The sequence below is a fragment of the Echinops telfairi genome, unplaced genomic scaffold, assembly GCF_000313985.2.
Source record: "Echinops telfairi isolate 266 unplaced genomic scaffold, ASM31398v2 ScPeMD7_70;HRSCAF=299, whole genome shotgun sequence".
Lineage (NCBI taxonomy): Eukaryota > Metazoa > Chordata > Mammalia > Afrosoricida > Tenrecidae > Echinops > Echinops telfairi.
In genome coordinates, this window is record NW_022103968.1 from 19,419,443 (window position 1) to 19,432,082 (window position 12,640).

Below are 12,640 nucleotides of genomic sequence, written 5' to 3' on the forward strand. Positions count from 1 at the left end.
TCGGGGTGGGGCAAGCTGACAGGGGGAGGAGACCTGATAGAGTGGGCTTATCTATCTGCTTCACCCACCCTCCTAGGAGCCCCACCAGTGGCAAATGGTGGCAGAGCCTTCCGTGAAGGCTCTCAGTGAAGCCTCACCAAAGTCTCATGAAGTCAATACGCCCATAGTGCGCCCAGTTTATAGATGAATAATGAGGCCAAGGGAGGAGACTGCCCGAGTCTCACATTACCAGACACAGCCTTCCAGTCTGGTTGCCAGTAAGGCTGGAGCCAACTGCCCGACCAAACTGTCTCCCGGGCCCCCAGAGGGCTTCCATGTTTCTTCACCCCCTTGGGGATCACTGATTTTGGAAGATGTGTCCCAAACTATTATCTCATCTTCATAGCTAATGATCAGTTATCCTTATTGATAACACCGCATGCCAAGTACTTTCCATGCACCAAACTCAAAAACCAGCCACTGTGTCCACCCAGGTAATTGCAGGCCTTTCACTTTTTCGCTGTCCCTCCACTTTACCGAGAGTGATATGCTTCCCTGAGTGGTGGAGGTAGTATTATCACCCCCAGTTTACAGATGTGAAGAGTCTCAGAGAGTAACTTGTGTCAACAATCGTAAACTGGTATAGCCAGACTTCAAACTCATGGAGTTGGGCGCCGCCCTCCTGACCCTAGACTGCCTCACTCCAGAAAGGCATGTGGGTGGACACAACACACACACAACTGTGCACTTAATTTCAGAGGGGCTTGAGGGCTCTCCTAAAGTCCCTATGGCTCCCTTTGGAGTTCAGGTCCTGGTGAAGAATACCTCAAGGATTGATTTTTGATTTTTTAATTTTTTAATAGATAAAGCAAAGACTTGACTTTCCACTTCCAGGAAGACCATGTGTTGCAGGAGCCAGCCCTCATGTCCCTGGGATCTAGCCCAGGCTGGGGAAAGGGTCAGGTCCTTTCTGAATGGGTATGGATGTTGGGCAGCTCCGTCACACACCTGACACCCCCCACCCCCCACCACACACACACACACACCCCACCACCGTGACCGGGGCTACATTGGCCTCCAGGGCACGTCCAGAGAAGGGTTCTGGTAGCGGGCAGGTGAAGGAAGTTCTACAAGGAGATCAGGTTTCTTACATTTCAGGGTACAGTGTACAGGGTACATCTGTTGTAAGGCAGATTTCCGTATCACATCCCCAGGGGTTTTGAATCGGGGAGACCCAAAGAGGAGCCCAAGAATTCGCGTTTTTAATAAAGGCCTGGGCTCCTGAGAAGGCTAGGAGACTACATTATCCTTTCTGTCAGCATTTCCGGTCCCAATGGCAGGCTCTCGGCCAAGCCTGCTGGTGCCTGGGGCCAGGGCATGGGCGTGCACACCCCAAGTGGAGGCAACCTGGCTTCGTCGGTTGACCCGAAGGCAAGGAGGGGGCTCGTGGTGCTTCACCAGACTGCTGCCTTCCTGAATCTGAGCAGGTTGCCCGTGCCTCCCCTGCTGATTTTCCTGAGCCCCCCTGAGCCTCTGCCCTGAGATCTGTGATGTGCTGGGTGGTACTCTGCCAAGGCTAAGACAGAGTTCCAAGTCTCAAGTGATGGGAGTCTACTTGGGAAGATGGGCAAGTCCCGAAGAGAAGCCACTGAATGGGGGCCACAACCTGGGCTGGGAGCAGGCCGGCAGAGCTCTCTGGGAAGTTGGGGAGAGGGGCAGAGTTGAAGTGAGCCATGGCTCAGGGTACAAAGGTCACTGGAAAGGAATCTGGGAAGTAGGGTGACAGTTGGTCTGGTTTGCTGAGGTCTGGGGGGTTCCTGGACACGGGACTTTCAGTGACAAAGAAGAAAGTCCCCAGCAAACCAGGATGACTGGTCGCCTTGTGCGAAGTAGGTGGGACCAGGGTCAGCTTCAGAAGGCTCTGCACCGTCTGGTCTCTGGAGGCACTGAAGAGCCCACCTGAACTCTCTCTCTGTGGCCACCTGAGGAGGGGAAAACAAGTCAAGCAGCCATTGTGGTGACCCCGAGTTCCTAAACCCACGACTGGAGGCTCCTCACCAACCTGACCAGCCCCTTGAAAGACAGAGGCCGATCGACAGGCACATCACAGCAGCGAGCAGCAGTGGGAGGAGCGGTCTTAACTTGAGAGCTCCTACAGGTGTAGGGCTGAGGATTGTCCTGTTGAATCCTGAACCCCGCCCCCGTGAGGTGCAGCTGATGCCCCGCATTGAGATAAGAAACTGTTGTGGGGCGTGGGGCGGGTGGGGGTGCACGATCCACAGGGATTAGGCTACTCATCCAAAGTCACACAACTGGTGGATGGCTGAGCTGGGTTCAGAAAAAGCACACACTCTCACTGTTCTTAAAATCATGGTGGCTTTCTTAGTACTCCTTACAGATAGTAGGCACAGTGGACCCCACTCGTAATGACCTCACGTGTGCCAATTGAACTGGTCGAAGTACACCTTTGAGAAATGTGATCGTTTACATGTGCGAATGGAAATGTGGGTTTAGGTGTGCTTTTGTGTGCGTAGACTCATACCTGGAAATTGGCTTTTTAAAATCCATCTGTGCTACTGTCTGTGGTAATCTGTTCACCTCTGTAGTGATCTATGCTACTAGTTATGTGTGTTACTATCTATGTATCTTTCAGGGGGGGTAATAAATTGTTATTTTCTCCCTGTGCTCCCCCCCCCCATATCTCCTGCTTCTGAACCATGAAGGCCTGTTTCTTTTATCATCTTTTCCTTGATTCTGTCTTTTCTAATAGTGGTCTCATTCAGTCTTGGTCTCTTTGTGATTGGCTAAGTTCGCTCACCATAGTACCTTCCAAATGCATCCATGTCCGGAGGTGTTTGACAGTCTCAGTGTTATTGTTCAGTGATGTGTAGTATTCCACTGTAAGTATTATCGCTAGGTAGTATTCCATAGTCTGTATGTGCCCACGTTTTATTTACCCACCCCTCCACCTAGTCGGGCATTCAAATTGTCAAGGTGGGTCTTCTACATTAAAGGAATTTTAAGAACTCCCGGGCTGTTTACACCACTGGTGTGAAACTCTCCCAAGATTCCCCTCGGGGTTAGACAATGCTCACCTCTCACAGAGAATGAGGACCAGAGGCAGAACCGACTTAGGTGTCACAATTTAGAAAAGGTAAAATCCAGCAGCCGAAGGGAGACCATCAAGAGACGGAGGCAAAGAGGGGTCTTGAGGGTGGAAGGCGTTGGAGTTGAACTCCGAATGTCCGAGTCAATTCAAAAAGCTCCAGTGTCGCCGGTCCCGCTTTTGCTTGTTTGTTTCCGAGGTAGAAATGTGCTTTCTCGTCAGGGAGGCTCAGCAGGGTCTGAACGAGGAATAAAGACCAGCTGCCTTTCTGGAACTCACCGGATAACAAAGGGGGCCTCTGTCAGGCCCAGGGTCCAGCAAGGTGACACTGCTAATCCTAAAATCTATCCCCTGATCACAGGCCAGGGAGAGGCCCCTCTCCCCAGGGCCCTCAGCAGACAGCTCCGCAGTTTCCAGAGGAAGATGGGGGTGGCTTGCACAATACATGACCTCTGTAGCCTTCAGACCACAGTCTACAGTAGAAATCCACTTCTGTTACAACTCAGCCCACGTGTGTGTGTACGTACCCTGTAGTAAGTGCAGTGCACACGCCATGTTTTCTAGCTATTTCTGTGTGCTTTGAAGTTGCTATTGACCCACCCTCTCTCGCCGTCCTTAACCACGCATGGTTTACCATCTCCAGGTGGGAGAGCACCGGACACTGTGAGCAGGGCCCGGGAAACCCAGTAGGAGGAGGCAGCGGTGGCGGCTTTGATGGCAGGAATTTGTATTGCGGTCCTTGAGCCTTTGACTAGGATCTCATGTTTACCTTACGTTCATCTCCTCAGTATTTCTCCGACTATGCTCCCTGGGCCACCTTTCTCCCAGGATCTCTTCAGAGAGGGGTTTTCTCCACAGGGTTTCTGTGGTCCAGTACGTTTGGTCAAAGGATCCACACAGCACCTATGCTCCACATGCCACAATGCCTGTGGAAGTTTACATAATCGCGCGTCAACTGCAGGGTATTAAGAGGGAAGGGGTGGAGTCTAGCCTGTCAATCAGGTCACAGCCTGATGCCGCCTCCTTGTGGGCGTGGCCTTCTCAGGATTCTGGCAACTTCTCTCTCTCTGCTTTGGTTTGCCTGTTGACAAGCCCCTCTCTGTGCCTCACCTTCTTGTTGGGGAGCTACACTCAACTTGAGGGCCATGTGGGGACCCGCGCCAGCGCTGAGACGCTTCTACCACTCTGAATCTGCAAGACTTTCCACCCACCGGCCTGCGATCTTCTTGCATTCAGCATTATTGCATGGGCTGCGTGAGTCTGAAGAGGAATTTATGGACATATGGGCTAATATCGGACTTATGGACTTGATCTGGGCTGGGATGTTTTCTCAATATGTAGTTATTCTTTGATATGAAGCTCTCTTACACACATGCGAAGGTCTTGGGATTTGTTTCTCTAGTCAACCTGGCCTAACACCATGCCTTTGGCCTCTTTGAGGCCCAGGGAAGGTTCAGGTGAAGGACCCAACTCCCTCTGCCTCACCAGCCTTTCCCAGGCTCACAGGGGCAGGGAGTTCCCTCCTGGAAACACTGGAATTCTTGAGAAGCCAGCCAGGGTCAGTAGCTACACAGGTCCGGAAGGCAGGTGTGAGTCTCAGAATGGGCAGTTCACTGCTTGGCTGATCTCCAGCTGAGAGGGGAGTCCAGCACCCTGGCCTCCCAACTCTTCCAGGGCAAGATGGAGAAAACCCCAGGGCTGACGAAACCATCCACACTGAACAGTTTATAGGGACTGTGGGAGGTGCTGGCACCATAGCTGCCCTCCAGGTGTCCCAGGAGCTCAAAGCTCAGCCTGAAGCCTCTCTACAACCTCGCAGGAGAATAATGGGATGCGGGTCAAGTGAGAGGTACTTCCTTTCACTCCTAAACAGGGAACGGCTGCACCTTCTCCCGGCTGCATCTTCTCCTGACTCCCAGATCCCCCAGCAGCACTGGGAGACTCTGGGAGGCAGCAGTGGTCCCAAGAGGAGGTTTCCTCCTGTCATGCATCTGTAGTATTAGGTGGGGTGGGCCAGCCACCGACCGCCAGTCCCGGGTCCAGTAAGCACAATTGTACGGTTGAGATGTATATATATTATATTAAAGTCATCGAGAGCATGAGCGATAGAAGAGCTATTACAATAATGCAGTCAGACACATTACATGGTAGCATTGCTCACCTCAGCCTCTTGGTGGTCCCTGTGGAGAGAGGGGGAAGGGAAGGAGGGCAAGGGAACAAGAGGGTGGGAGAGAGAGAGAGAGAGAGAGAGAGAGAGAGAAATAGAGAAAGAGAGAGATCTCTATTGCTAACCCAGGCCTATATACCTTTTGGGGGCGTGCAAGCCCACTAATTACAGGTAAAGACATGAGTCACAGGAAGGGGTTGCCCTATAGGTTATACAGCAATGAGAGGGGGTGGTCTAGGGACATACAAGCAATAGGAAGAGGAGGGATAGGGGGTATACTTGTGACAAGATGGGCGGATCCTAGATTTAGGATGGCAGCTTAATTTAGCTGGTTTGACCTGTTCCCTGGCTCAACTGATAGAGACCATCATCTATAGGGTGTGAACTCCACCTACAGGAACCAAGCTAATGGTTGCAAACCTCAGGGAGAAATAATCCATTGTCCCCAGCAGCAGGGAGCTGGCCCACCCCTGGAGCAATTGCCTTCAGGGAGGATGTCTAAGCATCTGACCTCCCCCCACAGTCCATCAAAGGCTCGCAGACCCCTTCACCCACCCCTTCACCCAAGGATGGCAGTCAGATTACTCCGGTGTGGTTCTGCCCTACCTTAAACCAGTCTTGTAACTTTGGGCCAGTTCACGCCAGGCCTTTCTCCATCCTTTGTCAAACCAAAGTGCTGGAGCTCGGGCCCCACCCTGCCCCGTTCTAGTAGTAGATAAGGGAAACCTTCTGCATGCCCAGACCCTCCCTGGAAGCCGTTCTTATGCACAGATGAGCTGTCAAAGGCCAGGGTTCGGGACTCCTCCCGCAGAAGCAGCCAGCAGCTGTGTACCCACGGCCTCCCAGAAGGAAAGGAGCCCCAGACAGGCTGGGACTCTGGGGAGAGGCTTCCCTTCTGGGCTCCTTCTCCAGGATCTGATGAGGGTGGGCCAATGAAACTACACTGCAAGCCACCTAGGTCTTTTTTTTTCACTGTAAAAAACTGAGAGAGGCATCAATGCCCTTTTCAAGGGCACAACTCAGAGTGCCTATTTGTTCTCAGTAGAGTCATGAGTTCTGAAACCACCACCCCGATCCATTTTAGAACCTTTTCTCTTTTGTCACCTCAAAAAGAAACCTCATTCTCATTAGCGGCCCCTCCCATTTCCCTCTACTCTCCCTCCAGCCCTCTGCAACCACCGGGCTGTCTCTACAGATTTGCCTCTTTGGGACAGTTCATCGGAGTGGCATCGTCTTCCAATCAATGGCCATTAATCGCTGGCTGCTTCGCCTAAGGCTTTCAAAGTTCATCCACCCTGTAGCATGTGCCAGCACCTCATCCCTTTTTATGGGCTCGTACTATCTCACTCTGACAACCTTGGGGACCCTGAGGGCCAGCTAGACTCTGTCACATAGACTCTGTCTTATATGAGTCAGAATCAACTTGGGGATGATGGGTTTCAATGTATATACTCGTGTATAAGCCAAGTCTTTCAGCACAGTTATGTGGTTTTTGTGGTAAAATTAGGCGCCTCTGCTGATATCCGGGTGGGCTTATACTTGAGTATATACGGTTTTATCTACATACCACATTTGATTCATCTATCAGTTAAGAGTTTCTGCTTTTTGGCTGTCCTCATGATGACCATTTATGAACACCATTTTGGGTGAACGTGTTTCTTCATTTCTGTCGAGTAAATACCCAGGAGTGGGATTCCTGGGCTCCATCTCCCGGCCATCAAGCGACTCTGACTCACAGCGGCTCTACGGGCGAGAGCAGAAGTGTCCCTGTGGGTTTCTGAGGCTACCCATCTTAAATAGAAAGCCTCCTCTTTCTGCTGTGGAGTGCCTGGTGGTTTCGAACTGCTGACCGGCAGTTAGTAGTCCAACTTATAACCCACCATGCCACCAGGGCTCCTTGTAACCATTTGAGGAACTGCCAAACTGTGGGTTTTCCACAGCAGCCGCACCATTTCACCTTTCCACCAGCCACGCACAGGAGTTCCGGTTTCTCCACGTGTGTTATGATCTAACTTTCTGTCTACGGGCCTCCCAGCAAGTGTGATGTGGCCCAGTCTAAACCCTTAACTACGATTCTATAGAGCAGGCACTCAAGGAATAATTTTTAAATGAACGCAAAAAACTTTTCATCATTGTCAGTGGTTTTGAAGAAAGGGTCAAAATTGACCCGAAGTTTGCCAACAAGGTGAATTAACAGAGGAGAAGGTGTTTTCTTCTTAAACGGTACTTTCCTGACGCACAGTCACCTGAGTGTTTAAAAGTATAGATTTCTAGATATGGATTTGGTGGGTGAGAAATGGGGTAGAGATTTGAATATTTAAGATGGTCACCAGGTGTGGCCAGGGCTGGGACCTGGTCATAGTAGAGGTTTTGCACTTGAAAGAAGGCTGTCGTTGGAGAGCCTTTCCCCAAGGGAAGTCAGTGGGAAGAGCAGGAATGGGACTTGGCAAAGTTCTGGAAGCCAAGCCTCTGTTTGGGGCTCAGAGCCACTACAGTAAGTGAAAAAGTATTGCTACAATATCATTGCAACCGTCGTTGTACCACCGAAATGTGAAGTGATGCTTTCCTGACCTCTGTTGTAACTAGGTCTATATCCTTCTGAAGGGCGTCTGAAGAGTGTGTGCCCATTCCTGCAACTCTCCCTCCAAAGAACACTGGCTTCTTTGGTTTCCACCGCATGACAATGGCAGCTCTGGCATAGGGCAGCGGTTCTCAACCTGTGGGTCGCTACCCCTTCGGGAGGCAAACGACCCTTTCACCGGGGTCGCCAGATTCATCACAGTAGCAAAATGACAGTGATGAAGTAGCAAGAAAAATAATGTTATGGTTGTGGGGTCACCACCACAGGAGGGACTGTATGAAAGTCGAGGACACTGCTCTGGGGCTCGACTTGTGCTCCTCTGAAATGTTCCTTGACTTTGGGGACTAAAAGAAGTCCGGAGGGGCAACAACAGGGCTGTGGGGTGGATGGGTAAGGACCGCCCTGGCTGCCCCCAGAGGATCAGCAGGTGCCCTGTCACGATACCCACAATTCCTTTGCGCAACTTTCCTGGCGTTTTTCTCATGGGTGCCACTTTCACTTTTCATACAACTCCCTTCTAATTGGCCTCCTGGGTGCTTTGGGGAGGAGATCCGGTGGAGAAGTGGTAACGCTTTGGGCTATAAACTGCAAGGTCGGCACTTTGAAACCGCCAGCTGCTCCCTGGGAGAAAGACAGGGCTTTCCACTCCTGCCAAGAGTCCTAGTTTAGGAAATTCACAGGGGCAGTTCCCCCCTGTCCTGTAGGGTCACTGAGTTCTAACCGACTCAATGGCAGTGAGTTTGGTTTGGGGGTTGGTGCTTCGAGAATGCCAAGAGTACCTCTTGGGAGTCCCCCAAAGCAGTTGCCATAATCTCTAAGCTCTCTCTCTGCCTTGACTTGAAGTGGCCTAGCAGATCCCCTTGGAAGCCACTGTTTGAATGGGACCTATTATTTATTAATAAATAATTTTATTGGGGCTCATACATATCTTATCACAATACATACATAGATACATTGTATCAAGCACATTTGTACATTTGTGGCCATCATCATTTTCAAAATATTTTCTTTCCATTTGAGTTCTTGGTATCATCAGCTCCTCATTTCCCTCCTCTCTCCCCCATCCTTCTCCCTCCCTTATGAACTTTTGATAATTTATAGATTATTATTATTATTTTTCCATGTCTTACACTGACCAATGTCTTTTTTTAAAATCACTTTATTGGGGGGGTCATACAACTCTTAACACAATCCATTCGTTGTGTCAAGCACATTTGAACATTTGTTGCTATCATCATTCTCAAAACATGTGCTTTGCACTTAAGCCCTTGGTATCAGCTCCTCATTTTTTTCCTCCTTCCCCGGCCCCTCCCTCATGAATCCTTGATAATTTATAAATTATTATTTAGTCATGGATGGGACCTTTTTAAAGACATTCTAACAATACTAAGAGAATTGTATTACTGAGGGAACTTCTCTGCAGTCATCCATTGGCTCCCGAGACATTTGGAACATGCTTTGTTGGGAATAAACCCATGCATGCGTTCACTGGAAACTTACTAGGGATACCTTTTTAAAAAAAATCATTTTATTGGGGCTCATACAATTCATCACAATACATAGATCAATTATGTAGAGCACACCTATACAATTGTGTAAAGCACACCTATACATCGTTCCCAAAATTCGCTTTCCTCTTGGGTTCGCGGAATCAGCTCATTTTCCTTTTCCCCTCCCCCTCCCTCTCCCTCCCTCCTCCCACTAGGGATACTATTTTAGCTTACTCTTGTCCATTCCACATGCGGAGGGAAAGAAGACATAATAAGCGAGAACCTCTTCTCTCTCCATGCTTACATGCAACATCTCCAGTCAGCCCTCTATGAGGAAGGTCCACTCCATGATGGCCTCTTTAAGGGATCCAAGGGGTTACAGACCCAGGCCATGACTTGGTCGCAAGGTCAGTTTGGATCCACTTTTACTTTCTTTTTCGTGGAAATGTGAAGGTGCTAACTCTGTCCGAAGCACTCACAGGGGTGGGAGCACGATCTAGTAAAGTCTTTAGGAAAGACGCAGAAGGCCTGGGGTAGCCATCGTGCACGTGCGGGCGGAGGGTGAACAGAGGGGAAAGAAGCGGTTCTCTGCGGCAGGACCTTTGACAGTTTATATGCCTCGCAACTGACCACCCGCTCCTGCTGTGATCCAAGACTCCTCTGCCACCGAGCCTTTCTTTCGTCAGTCCGGGAGCCCTTCTGCCTGTCTGCTCCCAGAACGGTCCCCTGATAGGCCCTGGTGTGGCATATTCTCCTTAGCACCGAAGAGCCGGTAGATCCTTTTAAGCACACACGATAGCTCATTCTGTGGTCATTTTTCAGAGAAATCAGTTACCCACTGAACGGCTGAGGCTCACGCTTTGCTGTGGACATCCAGTCCGGGGCTCTTTTTGTGTGTTTTTTTTTTTAACATAGGAATCCTTAAAACTGGGCGAACGGTGGCCCCTCAGGGACACTGACAGATTGCCGTCCTGCAGGGAAGGAAACGTCCGTCCGGATGAGGGGATGGGGCGGGTGGGCGATGCTACAGTGCTAAGGCCGCGCGCAGGCGGCTTTCTTCCTGGTTGGAGGCAGCAGTTTCGTAAGCCAAGAGGGAAACTGTGCGAAGACGAAGGCTGCACAAAGGGGGGGTTCGTCGCAGATGGGTCCCTTCTTCACAGGCCCCCGGGGACCCACCGGAAACCATCGGAAGCCACGGCTGGGAAACCCAATTTCCTGCTTCTGGCCTCAATTCCCCACCACCATTGCCACCACGACCACTAAAAATAAGGCCAAACCCAACCTGCGTCCTCCCCCATCATTCTTGTGATTTATCTCCCTGTTTCCTGCTGCTCTTCAAGGGCTGTTCACAGCCCACTGGGCGCTTCCCCAGCTTCAGAGGAAACAGCGCTGGAGAAAGAAATACAAAGGGAAGGTGGAAGGTGGGGACCAGCTGGGCACTGAGGGGTGACTTCCTGCCTCTTCTTTTCATCCACTGTGCTGGGAAGGAGGCGGGGCCTGCCCCCCTTCCGACCCCCCCACCCAGGCATCCACACACCAGTGTGGTAGCCCTAGGGGACTCTGGTCCAGCCCCTCTTCAAATGCCACCGGGGCCAGCCAAGATGTCCACTCGGTCATTGGTTTTGATGAAGGGCTCACTTCCTGGCATGGCTAGGGGATGCTGAAAGCAATCTCCAGCTAGAACTGATAAGGCAGCGTTCAGGAAGGGCTGGGCCACGCCACAGGACCACCAGAGACAGCTGAAGACGGCCGGGTTCTGCCTGCAAGTGCTTTTCCAGGTCATTTTCTGACTCTGTTCCCTGCAGGAGTCACCCCAGAGCCCTCCCTCAGTCTCGTGGCCTCTTTGCCAAGCTGTGAACACTTGGACGGAACTTCCTCAATTAACAATTAGACAACTCATATCATGATGCAACTATTACTGATAAAAAGGGGAAAAAAGATCAAATTTATCCATCGATACCTCAACTGGGAGTTTATCACTTGTAATATTTTGGTGACCTTTCAACTGACCTGTGCAAATATACGGTGTTGTTGTTAGGTGCCAGGGAGTCAGCTACGACCCACAGTGATCCTATGCACAATATAACAAAGCTGCACGACGGTCCAGCTCCACCCTTATAAGTGCTCCTATGTCTGAGCCCATTGTAGCCGCGGTGTCAATCCATCTCCTTGAGAGCCTTCCTCTCCTTTGCTGCCACTCTATTTTACCAAGCACGATGTCCTTCTCCAGGAAGTGGTCTCTCTTGACGATATGTCCACAGGATGTAAGAAAAAGTCTTGCCATCTTTGTCTCTAAGGAGCAGTCTGGCCGTACTTCTTCCAAGACAGTCAGGTTTGTCCATGTTATGTTCAACATTCCTCTCCAGCACCACAATTCAAATGCATCCATTCTTCTACAGTCTTCCTTATTCAACGTCCAACTTTCACATGCCTATGATTCCTTGTCTTCTGTCTTTTTGTGATTTGGGCCAACATTGTCCATGTAAAGTGATATCTCATCGTCATTTTAATTCGCATCTCCCAGATGGCTAATGATCATGAACATTTTTTTCCATGTTTGTTAGCCATTTAGATGCCATTTTGGGGGACTGTCTGTTCATGTCCTTTGCCCAGTTTTCCATTGGATGATTCACTTTTTTTGTACTGTTCCATGACATTTTCTATAGGTTTTAAACCGTAGTCTCTTGTCCGTTGTATCCTTGCTGCTGTGAATGGTCTGAGGTGTGTGCAGTGGCAGAGCGGGGTGGAACCAGTGGCTAGAGTGAGGAGAAGGGTGGGAGAGGGTGGAAACAAGGCGTAGAAGAGAGAGGACCGGATCCCCAGCCGGTGGACTCTGTTGAGCAAAGGAACTTGGATTTCATCTTTAAGTCTGAGTCAGTTCTGCAGGGGAGGGGCAGGCCCCTGGTTTGCATCCTCTTTCTCCCTCTTCTCATTGTGAGTTGGGCTGAAATCTGCATGCTCTGCAGTTTGAAACCACGAGCGGCCCCTCGGGAAAGAGACTGGGCTTTCTACTCCTGTAAACAGTTCCAGCTACGGAAACCCACAGGGGTTCACTCTGAGTCAGCACTGACTCAACGACAGTGTTGTTGGTTTTTCTCGCTCGCTCGCTTGCTTTGTACCAAAGAGAGACTAGACTGAGGGGGCGGAGCCAGGGAGATCAAGACCAGTAAGGAGGCTGCTTAAATGGTTCCAGGTGGGAAAAGAGTCCAGTCGGGGAATCATGCCGATGGGTCTGGAAGGAAAGGAAAGGTCCCCAGGCAGGACAGGGGCCCAGGAGGCAGAGTCCCTGAGACGGGGTGGCCACTGGAGGACGAGGC